Here is a 22079-nt window from a genome sequence, read left to right on the forward strand (position 1 = left end):
CAGCCGTTGCTTTTTTAAAGTGGTCAGACAGGGGCGCCTGGGTGGCTTAGTCAGTTAAGAACCTGCCTTTGGCTCGGGTCATGATCTCAGGGTCCTGGGATTGAACCCTCATCGGGTTCCCTGCCTAGCGGAGGAGAGTCTGCTTCTCCCTCTGCCTCTGTGATCCTCTTCCTCTGTGATTGCTTTCACTCTCTCTCAAATAAATAAATAAATAAATAAATAAATAAATAAATCTTAAAAAGAAAAAAGTGGTCAGACATAGAGGGGTCATGTCTGAAGAGTCTGACAGTTTGCTGCCAAAATCCTTCCCTTTTTAAAGGGATTCAATCAGTTTTGGGTCTCTGCAGACCTCCTCTGGTTCTGCACGTTATCAGTTCTGGGTGTTAGCTGATGCTGGTCCCAGAGATATCTCCTAGCTGCTGTACCTTAACTGCTTGCGTCATTGTTTGACCCAGGCTCCTGCTTGACATGAGGGACTCCATTTTGCTCTCTACACTCATAAAACTAAACTATAATAGCTTTGAATAAATACACATTTACTTTAAAAATAGAATCTTTATTGTGATATATGAAGTACTCAGTCAGTACCCAGAGGAAGACTTATCTTTTCAAAAGGACTTATAGAGAGAGTGAAAACAAGATATCTGTGTGAAATTGTCCCTTGAGTTATTTCACCTTGGGTGTTTTGTCTGGGTATCTGTAGTTCTCACCATTGGAGGGATGTGGGAAGGCAGTAGTAGTGTTTAGACCCCCTGCAATGAATCAGCAAACCTGCTGTAGAGCCAGAAGATTAGGGAATTGAACTGGAAAGTAGCCAAACCATCCAGCTGAGGAGCAGGTAAGCCAAGGACTACATGCACATTTTCCCCACATGCTTCCAAAAATGAAGACACCACAGCAAGCCAGAGTGGGGCTAGATAGGACTAAATTTTGGAGTCCATGTCATAAAATTCAGTCTTAGCTGCATTCAGGATCTCAGGGATAATCATGGTTTTGAGGTATTTTGAATAAGCTATTGGCAAAGCATAATAATTTAGAAGCAGAAAAGAGAAAATACTTTGAAATTAATTATACATATTTACCTTTTAAACTCATTTGTTTGATTCTTTCATTTTGCTTACCTTCAACATGGTCCCCCAATTTTTTCCAAAAATATTTGGATAAATATTTAAAATTCATATTACATACCAAGATTTAAAAAAAATTCAAGAAATGACTTTAAAGATACAATAAAAGCAGAAAAAAACTAGGATTCATGGATGAAAATGATGTCCAAAATAGGTCATGTATATTTGGAACCTGGAACTGTGCTTAGCACATAGTGAGTTCTCAAAAATCTTTGTTGTTGTTGTTGTTGTTATTATTATCATTACTATCCACTGAAAGATGGTGAGCCCTAGAAGTACTCTAACTTGTCTTTCAAACTGTAGAGAACATCCTATGCATCTCCTCTTATCTTTTTTAGCCACAGATATCTGATAATATTCTTCATTTAAATTTAAATGTATCTTGAAATCAAATTTAGGGCACCTTGGATTTGAATCATGATGAAATGTAACCTTTAACCTAACTGTACTCTGCATGGGAATCAACATGTATCCTAATTTTCCATCCATAAATTGCATCCTCAGGGTAAATAAGGATTCTGATTTAGGATGTAGAGCCAGTAATTGACCTCCTCAGATGAAGTCCTTCAATCTCTGATTCCAGGGAGAGTAATCATCCTGCAAACTTCCCACATGGGTAGGAAATATAGGACTTTTTTTTTTTTTTTTAAAGATTTTATTTATTTATTTGACAGAGAGAGACACAGAGAGAGAGAGAACACAAGCAGGGGGAGAGAGAGAAGCAGGCTTCCTGCTGAGCATGGAGCCTGATGAAGGGCTCTATCCCAGGACCCTGGGATCATGACCTGAGCCGAAGGCAGACGCTTAATGACTGAGCCACCCAGGTGCCCCAGGAAATATAAGTCTCTATTTGGTGTTGATCCCTTTTCATATAAGAGTGAAGCCGGAGAGTGAGGTTCTTGTCTCACAGAGTCAAAGAATGAATCCCATGGACAAAGGAGAGCAAGTAGAGAGTTTTACTAAGCAAGGACACAGAAAAAGCTCTCAGGAATGACAGGGGTCCTGACAGGGTTGCCAACATGGGCCTCCACCAACAGTCTTTTATTATTGACCAGGGAGCTTTTGGCCTTAACATCCTTGTGATGTCTTGGTTGAGTAAGGACTGGTAATAACATCTTTAATGGCTTACTTTTTCTTTGAGGTCTGGCTATTCTTTGTTAGTCACAGGGTGACTATCATAAAAAGACCCCACCTCTGACGCCCAGGGTAGGGTGGTCTGGTTTGTTCCCTTATCTCTACTTTCATTACACCTCAGCATTTCTGTGGTTTCTTTGAGCCTGATCACGTAGCCCCCTACCTATCTTTCCCTACCTAGCCCCGCCTGTCCCTTACTCAGTGAGACCCTTCAGATGTATATCGGTGGGTTGGGAGATGATTGCCAACAGGTATCTTTGGGGTGGGGGGATAGAGTTAAAGGAAGTTTCCAAAGGAATTTTTATATGTTAAAGTAGATTTACAGGATCCTGGGGGTCAGGTTAAGATTGCCTTTTGCCCTTAGCAAAGTGTCAACATCCAGGTAGTTGAGTCCCTATAGGAAGGTCACTCTGCCTGTTTCAAGGACTTGTCAACGGGCTCTAAGTAGTAAGGAAATTTAATAATTTTTCTTCTGCCTCTGTTTGCCACATCAAGGGCACCTCTCCATTCCTGGAGGGAGAGTACTTGTGCCCAATGTATGGTTCCCATTTTGAATTTCTTCTTATTCAATCATATAGGTATGATTCTAAGCTCTCTGAGGGTGGTTCCCTCTTCTCTCCCTCAGTGAGTCTAATGCAGGCATTGGCAGCTATGGCTGGGATAAAACTATCTTATCATATTATTGGCACCACCTGACCACAGCACCTAGCACATACAGCATGAATGAAAAGTGAGTGAATAGACTGTTTCTTATCTTGTCAATACTTTATCCAAGCTAGGTATTGATGTAGTTTTGAGTAGCGTTGTTGTTGGGGTCCAGAACTGATGGCCAAGAATTCTTGAGATGTCTTTGGTGCAAAAGGTGATTTTATTAAAGCACGAGGACAGGAGACCTGTGCAGAAAGAGCTGCTGCCACCCCAGGATTGTGAGGAACAAGTGATTATTTACTTTGGGGTTGGGGGAAGTAAAGATAAGGGAAGTTTGAAAAGGATTTTCATATGATAAAGAAGACTCACAGGGTACTGGAGGCCTTGCTATTATCAAGCTAAGGTAGTTTTTCCCACTAGCAAGGAATTAACATTAAGACAGTTGGGAGTTTCCTGCAGTTATATTCTGCCTGACTTAATGATTTGTCAATGGGCTGCAGGTTATAAGAACATTCAATTCATTTCCTTCTGCCTTTGTTTCCCACATCAGATATGAGCTATTTTCATTCATGATGTAACCCAAAACTGGGTTCACCTCTTGGTGGGTGTCGAGTCAAAAGACACAACCAAGCCAAAGAATGGGAAAAGGAGGGATTTTACTTTCAACAAGTAAGGAGAACAGTGCGGATATTTCCCAAGGCAATGTCCCACTTTCACAAAAAAACAAAAAAAAATTGGGCACAGTTTTAAGCTGAGGGTGCATGCATATTCATGGAGGGACTTGGCAAGGGAAAATTCATTGTAGAATTGGGGCAAAAGTCATCCTAAGTTGAGAGAGTCCAGGTCTTAGTTGACTGAAGTCACAGGGCCAACAAAGGTCGGCATCAACAGTTCTCTGGCTCCAGTTAGCCCTGTGTTGGAACGCTCAAAGTGATTTAACTCCTGCAAAAAGAGTGTGCATTAGCTCAGTCTTTATTTTTTAAACAGCTCTGGCAGTTTTACCATTGACTTATTGTCTCTGATTTGGTCAGGCTATTTTCTGGCCTGGCAGATGATGTAGGAAATGGTTGGGGTTTAGAGCTAATGGCCAAGAAAGAATTCTTGGGATGTCTTTGGTGCAAAAAGGTGGTTTTATTAAAGAATGGGACAGGACCCATGGGCAGAAAGAGCTGCATTGGGGTCATACTTTCAAGTTGGAAAGGGTTTAGGGATAGCATAAGTCTCCAAGGAGTTTTGGAAGCAAGGTTTCCAGGGCCTTGAAGGGGCTAGCTATTGTTGGGAAAATGTCATTTATTACTGTCTAGTAAAACCCTAGTCATGAGTCCCTTCAGATGTATATTGGTGGGCCATATGCTTGAGGGGCGATTGCCAACATATATCTTGAAGGGTAGAGTTAAAGGAAGTTTCTAAAGGAATTTTTATATGTTAAAGTAGACTGAGAAGATCCTGGGGTGTTGGGATAATGTTAAACTAAGATTGCCTTGTGCCTTTAGCAAAGTATTAACATCGAGGCAGCTGAACTCCCAGAGGAAGGTCACTCTACCTGTTTCAAGGACTTGTCAATGGGCTGTAGACAGTAAGGAAATTTAATATTTTCTCTTGTCTTTGCTTCCTACATCAGTAGAAACTGTTAGATTTCGCATTCCCTTTGTTTCCTTAAAATTCCCTTTTTTCCTTAACTACTGATGTTTTTGCATTCCGTTGTAATTCTAACACCTCTTAGGAAGTTCGGCAGAAAGTATGCTTGGGCAAATAGAGCCAGTTGGGCATAGATCACAAAAATAGCTGGGGGCCTAAAATGACTTCTCTTTTGTCTGGAGAGCTATGTCTTGTCTTTCTTTTTCTGGGGACTCCAACTCTTTCTGCTTACAACATTTTTAACACCAAATGTCTTGGGATTGTTTCCCACACGATTCAATTCTTTAACTCTCTGGACACCAACTGGGTGTCTACAATTCAATTCTGACACTAACCACCCAAGTTAATGTGGACCCCAGAGATTAAGGGTTTAGTCCCACAAACTGCCCTCACTTTAAACACTAGTTGCAAATCCTAAACTGCCAACTGTAGTTCTGACCAATCAGCTATAAATCAGTGGTTTCCAAGACCCCCCTCTTCAGGTTTGATAATTTCTAGGATGATTCGCAGAACTCAGGAATACACTCCACTTAATATCACTGGTTTATTAAAAAGGATACAAATGAACAGCCAGATGACAGAGATCCTGAAGGTCCTGAAGGATCCTAAGCACAGGAGCTTTTGTCCCCAGGGAGCTGGGGTGTGCCACCCTCCTGGCATGTGGATGTGTTCACCAACTCAGAACTCTGAACTCCATTGGTAAGGGGTGTTGACAGAGGTTTCATTGTGCAGGTGATGAGGGAACAAAAGGCAAGCTGAGGACAAAGCAGAAGCTGACACCCCGCAACCCCTCCCCCCATGGGATGTATGTGACATTCCTCCAGCACTCCTGGCTGCCCTAAAGGAAAAACAGTTAACTTGTAGCGATCACAATCCTGCAAAACCTGAGTCTCCCTCAGTTTACTTACAAAAGCATTAGCAATAGCTTCTGGAAGGGAATGTAAATACAATTAAATGTCTTTATAACCTGCAGCCCATCGACAGATACTTGAAGTGGGCAGGGTGTAAGGTTCCCTCAGGAAGTTCCCAACTATCTTAATGTTAATGCCTTACTAGAGGAGTAAACAACCTTAATTGGACAACGGCAAGGCCTCCGGTATCCTGTAAGTCTTTAACATACGAAAGTTCTTTCTCAAAACCTCCCTTTTTCCTTACTTCCCCCAACCCAAAGTATATAATCAGTCACCCCTCACAACCCCGGTGCAGCAGCTCTTTCTGCCCACCAGTCCTGTCCCCGTGCTTTAATAAACCACCATTTTGCACCAAAGATGCCTCAAGAATTCTTTCTTGGTCATTGGCTCCGGACCCCACCCTACTGAACCTCACCTATACTCCAAAACTACATCACAGGCATGATTGATTAAAACATTGGTCACTAGTGATTAATTCAGTCTCCAGCTCTTCTCCCCTCCCTTAAGGTCAGGGGGTGGGGCTGAAAATCCCACCCTTCTAATCAAGCCTGAGTCTTTCTGGTGACTAGCCCCTATCCTGGAGTGTTGTAGGGCCCCCAACCACCAGTCATCTCATTAGCATAAAAAAGACACTCTACCACTCTACTCTGGAGATTCCAAGGGTTTTAGAAGCTGTGTGACAGGAATCAGGCACAAAGACCAAACATTTATTTTTTATTACATCTCAATATGTGAGGTTGGCTTTGCCCTGGAGAGAGGCCCAGAATAGTGGCCACAGCAGGGTAGAACTTCGGTGCTGGTCGACTAAGACCTACATCCTAGCCTAGTTGGGCTTCCATGCCTCTGCTCCTTCCACACTGGGTGTATAAACTCCATTACCTCCTGCCCAGCCTTCTGACAATAAGGCCTCCATTAACTCACCTGCGGCTCCCCAGCAAACACATTTGGTGACCATGGCTCCAGCTGTCTTTAGGAAAGCTTTCAGCCTCTTTACACCACTGTCTCCATAGGCCTCCTATCAGCCACAGCTATTCCACAAATAGGAGTAAAACTTTAAGTAATTTAAACAGAGAAGGAACTTATTAAAGGATATTAGGCAGCTCAGACAACCTTCGAAAAAGCGAGAATCTAATTTAGGAGATACCCTGTTATTAAAGAAGCCCCAAACCACACTGTAGAAGTTATCCAATTGGTTCCACTGGCCTGCGGGCACTTGGCAAAGAACGAGAAACGTCCAGAAACTGACAACTGAGCTCGGATCCATGACACACCTATTGCTTATGTTCTTCACAGCCTGGGATCATCGCTCTTTCACCAGACTAATCACATAAGTGGGACTACATTCAGAAGGTCTTCAGGTGCCCTCAGACTGACTGGCGGAGCATGGGTTACAAGCTCTGATCAGAACTTGGCATGGTAGGCTCCTTCTCAGCACACTGTGCCCATCAACATCTTATCTGATTTCTACATATAATGATTTCTTATCTGATCCTCACAGGAAAACTACTTCTTATCAGGAAGAACTTGTTTTAAGCTTTCACAACATTTCCTCCCAGATAATCTGTAAATTAACAGTTATATGCTGTAACCCAGGTTTCTGGCTTTTCCCATTCTAATGATGTTATTACAGAGTCCCGTGTCCTCCCTCCTGGCATACTAGGGAAATTTTGGGGCTGCCGCTGCTACTATTTATGGTCATGTAGTGGAAAGCATATTGACTGAACACATTTTGCAAGTTTTACCTGGATTAGTTGTTCTGGAGATGCTATATGGAAACACACTGATTTATCAAGTATTAGTTACGTATTATAAGTAATGTATACAAGTATAGTAAATGTCAGGAAGAGACTTTTCAATGGAAAGTAGTCCGTAGAGATATTTTTTAACTGATGATACTTGGCAATGAAATATAGATGTGCAAATATACTGGAGACAGGAAGATGGCATTTTTAACAAATCACAGAGACAGGAATGTGGCATTTTTGATAAATCATAGAAAGAGTTATGACATTTGAAATGAAAATTGAAGTTCATTTAAATCACTTTATTTTCCATAAAATAGAGTAATGCCTCCTTAGTTAGTTTTGTAATCATATTATGAAGTATGTACTTCATTATGATTTCATAAATTATATTATGGAAATATAGTTGCAAGCATGTCTTGTAAATACATTTTTGGTAGACATTATTGTTTTTGTGAAGGCTTATTCTATTAAAATTTATGGTTCGGCGCTTTATTCATCTACTTGGTTTATTAGTTTTGATGCCATAAGACAAGATAAGGTTGCATATATTACATTTATAATTATTTTCCAAAATCCTTTAATTTAGGGGGAATCCCAGAAGATATGCAAATATATAGTTTCTGACATTTCTCCAACATTAAACTGGAAGTCTATTGAGTAAAATTTTCCAGTGTTTAAAAAAAATTATTCTGTCCATGAAAATGAACTAATGAATTAGTACATTTATCTTTGCCATCCCCTCTCCCATAAGTCTTGGAAAGAGAAAATAACTTTACCACGTTGTGGCCTGTAATGATTTACTTTTTCTCTATGTGTACCTATTACACAATTTAAATGGTATCACTTATGATTTACTGTTAAAATATGTGCAATGTGTGACATATTTGCAAAGTACGAAACATCCAATGTTATGTTGCGGTTAACTTCAAAGATGAGACTAAGATTTCTTCCTCCTACTTCAGAGCATTGAAGATGAGCGTCTGAGAGGATGTGAATGCCATGGCACTGCAGGGGTCAAAGGCAGGCTGCCCCAAAATGTGCAGCTTTGGCATACTGATTATTTTATTTTTTAACATTTTTTAAATTTTAATTCAATTACTTAACATATAATGTATTATTAGTTTCAGAGGTAGAGGTCAGTGATTCATCAGTCTTATATAACACCCAGTGCTCATTACATCACATGCCCTCCTTAATGTCCATCACCCAGTTGCCCCATCTCCCCACCTCCTTCCCCTCCAGCAACCCTCAGTTTGTCTCCTATGATTAAGAGTCTCTTATGGTTTGTCTCCCTCTCTGCTTTTGTCTTGTTTTATTTTTTCCCTCTCTTCCCCTATGATCCTGTTTTGTTTCTTAAATTCCACATATCAGTGAGATCATATGATAACTGTCTTTCTCTGTTTGACTTATTTCACTTAGCATAATACCCTCTAGTTCCATCCACATCATTGCAAATGGCAAGATTTCCTTTTTTGATGGCTATGTAATATTCTATTGTATATATATCCCACATCTTCTTTAGCCATTCATCTGTCGATGGACATCTGGGCTCTTTCCATAATAGTTTGGCTATTGTGGACATTGCAGCTATAAATATTGGGAATATACTGATTATTTTAAATGAAAGTTACTTAAGAAACAGCTGGTACAAAGACCCTTTTCTGTCCCCCTGAAAGCAGGAAACAAACTTTCCATATGAGAAATGCCCTCACTGTCCTAAGAAGTGAAACATCCTTGTATCACCAGAGATAGGGACTAAAAGCTGAGAAAGCTGTACATATACACCTCATTACTTTTTTTCTAAAATACTACCCCAGCCCAAATCCTACTTAGAATTCTTTACAGATTAGGGGCACCTGGGTGGCTCAGTTGGTTAAGTGGCTGCTTTCGGCTCAGGTCATGATCCCGGGGTCCTGGGATCGAGCCCTGCATCAGGCTCCCTGCTCAGTGGGGAGTCTGCTTCTTTCTCTGCCTCTCTCCCCACTCGTTCTTTCAATTTTGCTCTCATGCTCTCTCAAATAAATAAATGAAATCTTAAAAAAAAAAGAATTCTTTACAAATTAAATTATAAATTCTTTACAAATTAAAGCTCCCAAATATCTCTTTTCTTTGTCCTGTCAGTTCCTCAGAAATTTGTCTTCTTGTCTAAAATGAATAAAAACTGCCTTCCTTGGTCATTTCTTTAGGTCTCATTTTCACAATTGGCCCTCTGTCTGCATGTAATAAAACTGGTGTTTTTCTCCTGTTAATCTGTCTCATGTTGATTTAATTCTTAATCCAGCTAGAAGACCTTCAGGATAGAGGAAGAATTCTCCTTCCTAGACAGTACCTAAGTACAACTTTCATTCTTACAGTCATCATTTATTCACTCATGCTTTAATTCAACAAGGTATTAATTCCAAATTTCTGGTTTCACAGATAGGGAGATTAAGATAGAAAAAGTGATTTGCTCAAGGTCGTGTGACAAATTCTTGGCCAGTCAGATTTGGGACTTTTCCTTAGGTGAGAACAGGAAACACTCAGCAAGCTAGAAATTTTTAGGGTGGGTGTGAGCCCAGACAAATGTCAAGTGACTGTCTGTCCAAACTCAGAGCCCACTCCATCAGGTAAAAAGTCCAAATGGGTGAAAATATGTTCTATTATCATTGGTGCCATATGACAGTGCCCCTCCTCCATACATTTCTGATAGTTGTGTCAATAAAATATTTCTTGAGCACTAATTTTATATGTTTCTATCTTATAGATGTACCACTGTGCCAGTATATTTTGCTAATAATAAAATGTTTACAGATAGGTAGAAGGAATATACATATATTTTCTATAACAAATAATCATTTTGTGTATCCTTGGGATGTGCAGCCCAGATTTGGAAACCATTTTCACAGGACATAATGTAGTCTTAATTTAGAATTTATGTGCCTAATTCATAGTAGAGTGCATTAAGCAAAAAATATATTCTTTTTTCTTGATTGAATATATTTTTCTCAATTCTATGCCCTTCTCTTGAAGAGTAGATGTGACTAATTATCTTCAAAAGATAAGTGCTACTATTGAAAGGGTTTACAAGTATCATAGGAGTCTCAAAAAAAAAAATTCAATCCTAAGAGTCATTATTCTGATTTTGAAATGATGAGCCCAGGCCTATGTAAACAAATTATAAAGGAACAGAATAGCATAAAGGAAATAATTTGACATATTTGATGATAACATTTGATGCTAACATCAGTTTCTTAACAAAACCTCTTATGAAATAAATTGGTTCACTGATTTTTTCCCCAGCAAATTTGGAATATAACATTATGAAGCACAGCCTACTTGTTTTAGAAAATTAATGAACAAAATTTAGCAAAACTTCACACAGTATTTTAAGGGGTATTTTAACTCCTAACCCCTTACTTAGATTCTAATGATTAAAAAAAATTAGGTTTCTAAGATTTAACATCTAAAAGGGACCAGTTGATGTCTTTTCCCAAATTTGTTCTGCTTGGGCTTTGCTGTTCCTCCTAATAAGCACACCACTTTCTACATTGTCATCAAAGTCAAAACCTCAGTTCCAGTCTTAAATCTGGGGTAAATATATGTCCTGATTAATTCAGGACAGTCCTGGCTAACATCTCTTGTCCTGGCTTATTACTACTCACTCCCTTTTTCTCTCAAAAAGCATTCTGGTTTGGATAGTAAATTACACACTTACTCTATCTTATCTCCTACATTCCTTTCTCCAACAAGCCCTGTTGGAGAAACCTACAGAACATATCTCTAATTGTTCACCCTTTCCCTCTTTTTGTTGTTAACATGGCCCAATCCTCTGTCATCTTGAACAGCTACTGTTCACTCTGCATTCAGTCTCAAAACAGCATCCAAAGTGATCTTTATCAAATGTTAACCACATTCTCTGAAGCAGGTAGTGTCACATGGAAAAGTCAAAATCCTTGCTATGGTTGCTTGCACCTTTATTCTCTTTCTTCTTGTCCAGCACATTAAGAAACAACCTCCATCCTTGCACTCCTGCACTAATTCCCGGAAGCCTCTGCATCCTCCAGTTCCTGAGCCTGGAGCTCTTCCTTGTGATTAGTTCCTTCTCAGTGTTCATGTCCTGGAATAAATGCCAACTCCTTAGACAGCCCTTCCTCACCACCCAACAAAAATAGCCCCACCAACTACTCACCAATGTCTGTTATATGCCCGTGTCCTCCCCCTTCCCAGCATTTATCATTAACTGATGTTATGTGATCATTCGGCTATCTTCCACCTGTTACACAACAAATTTAGAACTACCTCTTGTTCATGGCTGTAGTTTTGCTGCTTCAATGTCCAGTCTGTTCTATAGTACACACATTACAATTATTTGTCAATGAAAGATTAAAGTTGATATTCATAAAATCATGTTCAGAGGTCATTATGATTACTTATATAAAATGCCTCCTTCTGTCATGAAATAGTGCCCCCAAACTTATCTTCCAAATCAGAGTATAGATTTAAAAACTATAAAAAATTAAACCTCATCATTTTTTTCAAATGTCAGGACTTGAAATAATATTCTAATACTCACAAAATGATAATAATAAAAATGTTAATGTTATAAAATAAAATAAGTATAATGATAATGTAATCAATGTAGTTGATTCTTTCTAAACTTGAATGTAGGTAAAATACCAATTCATTTTTCTTTTTTTTTAAAGATTTATTTATTTATTTGAGAGAGCGAGAATGAGAGAGAGAGAGAGAGTACATGAGAGGGGGGAGGGTTAGAGGGAGAAGCAGTCTCCTCGCCGAGCAGGGAGCCCGATGCGGGACTCGATCCAGGAACTCCAGGATCATGACCTGAGCCGAAGGCAGTCGCTTAACCAACTGAGCCACCCAGGCGCCCCACCAATTCATTTTTCTTAAGATCAAGATAAACCTGAGTCCATGCCAGCATTTTGCTGCAATGGCAGTAAATCCAATTATGATCATTTTTGAGCTACGTGTCTTTCTTCAAGTTTGCACAATTACCTGAGCAGGTATTAGGGTTTTTTTTTCAGTTGTACAGAAAACAAGGGTATGGGCTCTAATCCATCACGGTCAGCACTGATTGTGCTTCTGGCCAAGTCCATATATTCCTTTGAAGTTAGGGGCTCCACTATCCCATGTCAAGCTGGATTAGTCATCTTTATATATTCTGGGAGCTCTAGTGCCAGGGTACAACTTTTCTGGATAAACCTCATCTTAATTCAGAGGACCTGCCAACTTCCTGCAGGACATCATCTAGCAAAGCATGGTCCTTGCTATAATAAAACCTCTCTCTTCCCCATCCTATCTCCATCTTGACTATCTTTTAGGCTTATCTCTTGAGGGGTGCCAGGTTCAGGAAACTGAAATGGTAAGGAGAATGCCTTCAACAGCCTTTACTTTCTGCCCTGCCACTGAAAACCAGGCCACAATAAAAGTTCTTTTACTTTGCCCTGTTTTCCTTTGGCAAAATGAGCCTATTAATTTTTTCTCGGAAGAATCATGTAAATACATAAAGTAAAATATATACAAGCACACAGAAAACAATTTATATTGAAATATGATTATAAATTATATTAATCACATTAAGTAAGACCTAGCAGTGAGACTAATAAGTACCATGACTTAATAAAGGCCACTTAATTTAGTAAATACCATGATTATAGTGATAAGCAAAACAACGTTTTTGAGTTATCTATAACAATTGTATATAAATATTAGAATATTTAAAATAGCTATTTTTTTTTTTTTAAGATTTTATTTATTTATTGGAGAGATAGAAAGCACGAGCAGGAGGAGGAGCAGAGGGAGCGGGAAAAGCAGACCCCGTGCTAAGTGTGGAGAGTGTGGAGCCCGACACAGGGCTCAATCCCAGGACCCTGAGATCATGACCTGAGCTGAAATCAAGAGTGGTTGGCTCAACTGACTGAGCCACACAGACACCCCATGGCTATGGGTTCTATTGGTATGTCCAAAGCTACTTTGTTTTTTATCTACATTCATAATTGAAGAAACTGCTAAATATCAATTCGAAGTCAGTGAAACTGAAGATGTATTTTTTTTTCTTATCTATGTTCGCAAACTCCGATTAAGGACCTAATTCACTATATGCTAATCATAACCTCTGCAGTGTGGTAAATAGATTATCTCAGTAAAAAAGTCCTGACTGGTGTTTGAAGACACTGTTTTTTTTTTTTTAAAGATTTATTTATTTATTTGAGAGAGCGAGAATGAGAGAGAGAGAGAGAGTACATGAGAGGGGGGAGGGTTAGAGGGAGAAGCAGGCTCCTCGCAGAGCAGAGAGCCCGATGCGGGACTTGATCCAGGGACTCCAGGATCATGACCTGAGCCGAAGGCAGTCGCTTAACCAACTGAGTCACCCAGGCTCCCTGAAGACACTGTTTTTGCATAACTAGAGCAGAACTGCCATTTCCAGCTGTGTCTTCCTGTCCAATGCATGCTGCCACAGAGCCCCACTTTCCTCACTACCCAGCTAGCAAAATTAGTCTCCACCACCAGTCATGGCAAACCCACCATTTCTTCTCATTTATTGGTGGGAATCTTCCTAAGGGCAGGTTCACTTTATATACAAGAATGTGAGCTATTTCCTCCATGCTGATCCAATTTTCAAAGCCTCAAAAACAATAAACATGTATGAATACAATGAGGTCCAAATCACTTTGACCCTCACCATATCCTTGTGAGCTGAGTGGAAACTGGGTATTGAGTACTCCCCCTGGATAGTGGGTAAGAAACGAAGTGCAGTGAGACTGAGTTATGGAAATTCCCAAAATTGGGGAGGTCAAAGCCAGACGGTAATTTTCACAATGGGACTTCCTCAATAAGTTACTAGAAATGCTACATAGCACGCGTTTTTAAAGCAGAAACCAAACTTAGGGAATGTATATTTTTTCTGCTCAGTATGAGACTAATATTAATTTCTCTTTGGTATTCTGCCTTCTCTATCTACATATATCTCTAAACAGAGACATACCCTGAATTGCATTAGAAGCAAGCAAATTTGCTTGATTTAAAATCCTAGTTTAAAGGAGAATCAGAATATTGTATTTTGTTTTTCTGAACATTTGGTTACCTTTCATTCTGTTATATATACCATGTTACCATTTAATATATATACTTAAGTTTTGATTCTGGTCTAATTTCAGAATTTCAGAATCAGTAAAGAGTTGAATTTTTGCAGAAAAATTCTGTAACTGAAAAAATTGAATGAACCATTATGAAAGGTCATCATAATGAAAGCAAGCATCTACCTAACCACATTCTAAACTATAAAGTAGACAGTAGATATAAGCTGGTTTTCCACTGTAATGTTTGAAAACTGCAGTCACTGCAGCAAACACATTTTGAACAGAAGGTATCATTTTTAATGTAAAATACTTTGCATATTAATTTTTCCTATACAGAGGAGTCTGTTTGCTATTAAATGTGTAACTCATATGTATTCCATTGGGTTCCCTACTTGCATTAGTAATTCTCTCTCCTGTTGCTATATATACACCTACATATTCTTTTAACTCTGAAAGGGTATAAACATGCAAATTACAAAGAAGGGAACTGCATTTAATCACGCATAATTAAAAATTTCAAGCTTAGCATGCGTAATCTATCTTGTCAACAAAGGCACAATCAACTTTCCCCAGTACTTTGAGTGTGTGTCAGTTGTACTGACTGATAAATAATGTGTGTGCTGTCAGTAAGACATGCCAGAGAACTAGCAGCCTCAGCTCTGGGGGGTCACAGGGTGACAGCTTGCACTAAGTGGCCTTAGTGGTTGTCAAGGTACTGCAGTAAGACAGTCAACACATTTCACAGTGAAGGTGAAGTAAAAATAAAACTGTTATGGATCAGGTGAAAAATGCAATCTTTAAACATCTGATAATGTGATTTAACCTATTATTGTTCCTCCATAAATGGCTTATGAGATGTACATTTTCCATGGTCAGCCTGAGAATAAAATATAAATTTTATATGTAATCTTCAAAGTTAAGATAATTAGTTCAGATTAAATAGCGTTTGGGGGACAGGTAGCTTAAAATTCTATTTGTAAAGAATTCAAGAATGAAGTTTCTGGATACCTTGGAAATATCAAAAATATGCTTGCAATTGAGGATGCAAGCAGACACAACGTCCAGTGCCACTTTTGAGCTAAAGAAGGCACATCTGATGTTCAGATCCTCTATGACAGAGAATGGAATACTGGATGTTTCAGAGGGACACACTGTGCTTTCTGTTTCCTTCTGCTCCTCAGCTAGGTTAAGTTGACAGCTGGCCTGGCTGCACCCTCCGCACCCTCTCCCAGTCTCCCCACACCAGATCTCTCTCCGGTAAGGACCAGAAAGGAAAGGAAAGAAACGGATCGCTAAAGAAGGAGAGATACCACAATTTTAACTCCTTAGCCAGTGGATTATTTTGTATTTTTAAAGTTGAAATAATATTTTACTATAGTTATTTTACATTTAAACTTTAAAACATTTTTGAGGACACTTCCAGCTTTAGAGTTTGAAATGATACTAACAACTCTTCACTTGAAAGACCTTTTCCCACAGATAAAAAGTATGAATTTAAGGAAGTCAAAGCAATTGTGAAACAGCTTTCCTTATGTATCATTTCTCAGGAAGACACAACTGATTGGAGGGAACTTCTCCAAAAACTTGTCTTTTCCAGGACATTAGGGAGAGGTGGAGAGTTGAGAAAAACAAATTCCTACCTTACAGTGTCAATATAAGAAATTTCTGTCTTCAAGAATTATGTTATTCTCCTTTTTATCTTTTAGTAATCTTTAATTTAATTTAATATCCATTAGTCCATTTTTCAAACTCCTTTCATGGGTTGGAGAAACCCAAAGTGGTAGCCCAAAATCACTCTGGATGAGGACGCATCACATGGTTATCAGGCCCTTTGGAAAACTGTCTGCTTGTCTGTTTTTGCAAAAGTCTCATTTTTGTCTTAGGAAACAGGCACTGAAAGGTAACATCTATCACTCATTTTATACTAAACTGAGTGTAGATTTCCTGCTATTAAATACCCACCAGCTCAAGAGTTGGTCAGTAAAGGAAGCAGGAAGGGCAGTGCTTGCTTGGCCTATAGACATGCTGTAAAAGCCTATTTTTAGGTGTGGCTTTCTCACCCAGCAGGTTCTAAACTGTGTGAAACTTGCAAATGCTGCTGCAGCATATTAATACAGGAAGGTATTGATTCACCCCAAAGTAGAGCACTCCTGAATACACTTCTGTCACCACTGATAAGCTTAAAAATAAAACTGTCAGTTATTTTCCCAGAAAAATGAATTTACTCAGGAATAATGGAGAATTGCAATTCAGGATGCACAAGTTATGGCAAAACCAAAGGCAAGTCCAACAAATAAAGGAGAGGAATGTTATTTTATGGAAAAGAGGAAGATGGGTGGGGTTGTTTTGAATGAACGTCTGTTGGAGAAAAGCAGGAGTTCAGAGTGATGACTGATTCTCAATGGCTGAGTTGCAGGGTTAGTGAATTTCTTGTAGGACATTCAGTGTACATCTCTTCCAGGTGGAACCTGTAATTGATGATTCTTTCCTTTTGATGATTCTTCTGTTGGGGTCTGTAACTGATACTTCCTCCTGTAACTGACCCTGAATGGTGCTGTTCCCCCTCCAGCCACCCCTTCTAGCCTCCTAAGTCCACTTTAGTGTGGTTTCCCTTTATTAATTTTCACACCACAAGACTTTGACTTTCAAGGCATCGTCAGCGATCTGGAATCATTATAATATGGAGATGCAAGAATGGTAGTGAATATCTTTTATGCTTTTCTGACCTATCAGAGGAGAGGGGAGAGGCCACATTTCAGGAAGTTCCTAAAGCTGGGGCTATCTGGGATATTTTCACTTTCAGAAAATTGCCCTGAACTGAAAAGGGTTCTTCACAGTTAGCTTTGTGACATTACTCTTTGTTGAAGGGAATATATAAAATGAGCCTGAAGCATCTCCTAGTGCCACAAAATAAGTGGTCACATACACACACACACACACACACACACACACAATGAGGGAATGTGTGAAAGGGACAAAGGAGTCAACTGAAAGATCTCCCGATGGAGAAACCTGGGACAATCTGAGTGAATAGCATACATAAAATAGCTTAGATTATAACTAAAAGTATGAAATAAATATTCACGAATCCATATTTATATAATAATTGCATAAATAAATAAATGGGGGACAAAAGACAAATCTCTAATGCAGAATAATTCCAAATAATTTACCTAGGTATATAGGTATTGAGTACAACTCCCCATCCTTAAGTGTGGGCTGCATACAGTGACTTCCTTCCCAAGTGTCCCATATGGAAAGGAGAAAAAGAATAACTTCACAGTGGAGAAACCTGGCAAACACTACCTCAGGCAGCAGAATAGGTCAACATCAATAGGGATAAGTCCTTTTGATAGTATGTTCTCTGGAAAGATGTGATAAAAATGGTCTTCAACCCAAAAATTTATAACCCCAGTCTAATAATAGGAATAGCAGATAAATCTCAATTGAGGAACATTCTACAAAAACCTGGCCAACACTTCTCAAAATTGTCAGAAACAAGTAAAGTGTGATGAACTGTTACTATCAAAAGGAACATGAGATGATATGATGACTAAATGTAATGTAGGATGTCAGATGGGATCCTGGGGGAAAAAAAGAAAAAGAAAAAAAAAAAAAGAAATCATGTGCAAACTAAGGAAATCTGAATAAAGTATGGATTTTACTTAGTAATAATGTATTGATATTGGTTCACTGATTGTGACAAATGTAACTTATTAATGTAAGATTTGAATAATAAGGGAAACTGGGTGTGGGATATATGAAAACTGTAGTATCTTCTCAACTTTTCTGTAAATCAAAACCTATTATAAAATTTGAAGTTTACTTCAAAGATACTTACTGAATTCATTATTTATAAGGATAAGAACAGGAATCTTCTAACATATAAAAACAAGAATCATATCCAACATAAGATATGGGAATTTTTAAATTATGTTTGAGTTTATCCACTTAGTTGAATATTATGCAGCCATTGTGAATATTTTAAAATGTTCATATAAAAATGGGAAATAGATATGTTAAATTGTTAAGTGGAAAGAGTTGTTTCTATATGAAATATAATACATTTATATAAAATATCCACCAGAAGCTCAGACCCTCCCTAAACAAAAGAGAGAGAGGGACAGAGAGCGATGCCTAGTGGGATGTACATAAAATATTCAATTGAATATTTTTAGGTTGTGAGCATAAAGGTGCCTTTTTATGTCAATTTTTTGATGTTTTTACTCATGTTTTGTACAAATTACTATGGATTGATCTTATAAGAAAAAAATTCTTTAAGAAAGAACTATATATTGGGGTGCCTAAGTGGTTCAATTGGCTAATCATCTGACTCTTGATTTCAGCTCAGGTCGTGATCTCAGGATTACAAGATTGAGCCCTGTGTTGGCCTCCCTGCTCCTACTCAGCAGAGTCTGCTTGGGATTCTCTCTCTCCCTCTCCCTCTGCCCCCTTCCCCCAGCTCTTATGTAAATGCTCTCTCTCTCTCAAATAAATAAATCTTAAAAAAAGGAAAGAACTATATTTTTATTATATATATATATATATCATATTTTTAGAGTATTTTGAATCCAAGATTAAGAATCTTTAAAAGGAATCTCTTTAAGTGCTTTAAGCTTAGTTATAAAATCAGACAGACCTATATTTAAATATTTCCAACCCTTAATACTTGCATGAGCTTTGAAGAATTTTTCAATTTCTAAGTCTTGGTTTCCTCATCAGGAAAATAGGGAATAATCATACCTATCATAGTATTTATCACAGTGCTTGAATCATGGTTAATGCCAGATAAATGCTTAGATATTTTGTTAGAAGAAAATTAAAAATATTTTATTCTGAATTCTAGAGTAGAAAGATGGGAGCAAGCAGAGAGATTCTGAGAAATTAATGGAGAGCATTAACTTATACCAATTTCTCCTGAATTGAAGTCACTGAAGAAAGATCATAGGTAGACAGGAACATTAATCATAATAATGGGGGAAAGTGTGGTAATAAAAGTCCGAAGTTGAAAGATTAAATTCCAAGGAAACCCTGAAGGGAATCAATACAAACCTAGGGCCAGCTCAGCAGAAAGCAGAGCATGTGATACTGACTTGCAAGCACAAACAAGAAACAACATCTGGCTGTAAAAGGAAAAAAAAAAAAAAGCCTTGATATGATTTTAGAAAAAGTAAAGTATAATATAGAAGTAAAAATGTTATGGGCAAAGAGATTTGTTTGGGATATTTTGCACTGGCCTGGGAAGGTTTATGTCCATAAATTGTGCTTTAAAGTTTACAATGTGAATGTTTAGGAATATTGATTGAATCATTTAATTGGGAAAACAAATTTTGAGGACAAAAACCAGATATGAAAATATGAACATTCATATCTGCATGAGATTCTGTGCAACATTTGTGTTGTTGTCTGGTCATCAACAGATCTCAGGTGGTGCCACCAATAAGCCAAACATAGCCACTTTGCAGTCAGATGGCCCCAAGATGCTTAAGGAGAAAGTAAAGCAGAATCATACCAAGAGACCTCTGCAAATCTGAGCTGTAAGGCTGGGCCCTGTTTAGCTACCGAGAGGCTATATTAGTTTGCTAGAGCTGCCATAACAAAGTACTACAGACTGGGTGGCTTAAACAACAGACATTTATTTTCTCATGGTCCTGGAGGTCACAAGTCCAAGATCGAGGTGTCAGTAGGGTTTGTTTTTTTTCCGGGGCCCCTCTCCTTGGCTTGTGGATGGTCATCTTCTACCTGTGTCCTCAGATGATCTTCCCTCTGTACATGTCTGCATCCTCATTTTCTCTTCTCAGGACACCAGTAATAGGAGATTAGGGCCCACTCTAAGGGCCTCATTTTAACTTCATTACCTCCTTAAAGACCTCTTTTCCAAATACAGTCACAGTCTGAGGTACTGGGGGTTAAGGCTTCAACATGTGAATTTTGCAGAAACACAATTCATTCAATAGCAGATGGTATTTAACTTTAGTTTGGGATAAAGATTGGGACAGTAACCAGGCATGTAGCACCAAGATGATTCTAGATAGAAAAGTAGCCATTGTCACCTCTGGTCATGATTAAAGCCCTCATAAGCAACATCTCAGTGATCAGAATATGTGGACTAGTGGTGTGATTGTTGGTGACCTGGGGGCTCTGTGCTTCCATGTCATTCCTGTCTTCCTGACCTCTGCAGCAGTGCACACTTAGATTTTTTTAAATAAGAATGTACATTTCAGAAAAATTTTTTTTTAGAAGGCATGGAAAGTGGACATCTATTACCTCCAAAAAAGCAGTTCAGGAGGGATGGCAATTGCCAAGATAACACCTGAGCCTAAGGGTTGCTCAGTTTCAGTGTGGCTGAGAAGACCTTGATGGAAGGAAGGGTGTCATGTTAGTGAGAGGGCTACAAGGAACTTAGGTGAGAACGTGGGTCTGCAAGGGGCATCAGGATGGAGATCATATCATAATGGGAAAAGTTGAATTCAAAGCCAATGTGGTGAGAGAATGTTAATGAAAAATCTCACCAGGAAAGCAGGAGGCTCCCTGAGGTTTCACTGGAAGGGCCTCATAACAAGGGCCATGTGAACTTTAATATTGTTTTTTATTCACACTGCTTTGATAATAAAAATCTTTAGATTCCAATAGCATCAAATGTACTGATTGGAACTTTTCTTTTTTTTTTAAGATTTTATTTATTTATTTCAGAGAGAGAGAGAGAGCAAGTAGGGGAGGTGGGAGGGGCAGAGAGAGAAGCAGGCTCCCCACTGAGCAGGGAGCCTGACGCAGGACTCGAACTTAGGACCCTGGGATCATGACCTCCGCTGAAGGCAGACGCTTAATCTACTGAGCCACCCAGGCGTCCCTGATTGGAACTTTTCATGTTGCAGTTAGAGTAAAAGTCATCTGCTTCATGGGGACATTATAAGCCAGAATTTAGGCAAAAAATTTAATTTAAAAACTAGAGTAGATTAGGATAAGTACATTTGGGAGGTTTTTTTTTTTTAAGATTTTATTTCTTTCTTTGAGAAAGAGCAAGAGAGAGAGAGAGAGCATGAGCAGGGGGAAGGGGCAGAGGGAGCTGGGGAAGCAGACTCCCCGCTGAGCAAGGAGCCTGCTATGGGACTCCATCCCAGGACCTTGGGATCATAACCTGAGCTGAAGGTAGAAGCTTAACCAACTGAGCCACACAGATGCCCCATTTGGGAGGTTTTGAATCACTTGGGAATATTTGGTGTCACACAAGATAATAAAGGTGGATACAATCTAATAGCTTCAGATACTCTTTAGTCAAGCAAATATTTATAACAGTCTAATAATTAGTTTGTGTTTTACCAAGGTTTTAAGTACATGTAGTTAATCTTTTCTTACTTCCATTTACATTTGCTTTCAGCTAAAATTGTCATTTTAAGTATGTGCTTATGAGCAAGCTTGAAGATGTGATTGACCCCAGTTGTAATCGTCCCCTGTTATCAGTGAATTATTATGGACATCAAACTATGGAGAGGAGAAGAACTGATCCCAACCTTTTTTGTCCACATGTACACACACATATACACGTGGACCGAGCATGAAATAAATACAGTTTAATTCAGAAAAAAATCAATTGCTTAGGAAATAACAGATTAAAATCCAACCATTAAAATTACCACTCTATAAAAACAAAGGCAAAACCTAAACTAATGCCGTTCATCCAGTTACCATAGTAGATGAAGCATGACATGCTTCATAGCCATTTTCAGAGGATGCCATGGAATGGGCGGGAGGTGAAATTAACAAAACAAGGATAAGAAAGAAGTAAAGGGAAAGGAG

The 22079-nt window shown here is 38.7% G+C and overlaps 1 long non-coding RNA gene across 3 annotated transcripts in view; it reads left to right on the top strand.

The window, feature by feature from the left end:
* LOC118542114 (uncharacterized) overlaps positions 1 to 22079 on the top strand; it is a 235307-nt gene that overhangs the window by 48418 nt on the left and 164810 nt on the right. Inside the window, exon 3 of one of the 3 annotated variants that reach the window (XR_004920422.2) lies at positions 18629 to 18763. The exons of the other annotated variants lie outside the window; for them this stretch is intronic. This is a non-coding gene — a long non-coding RNA (uncharacterized LOC118542114). Of the gene's footprint in view, positions 1 to 18628; positions 18764 to 22079 lie in introns of those variants that run through there. 3 annotated transcript variants of the gene reach the window in all.

Source organism: Halichoerus grypus, chromosome 5 (genome assembly GCF_964656455.1).
Source record: "Halichoerus grypus chromosome 5, mHalGry1.hap1.1, whole genome shotgun sequence".
Taxonomy (NCBI): domain Eukaryota; kingdom Metazoa; phylum Chordata; class Mammalia; order Carnivora; family Phocidae; genus Halichoerus; species Halichoerus grypus.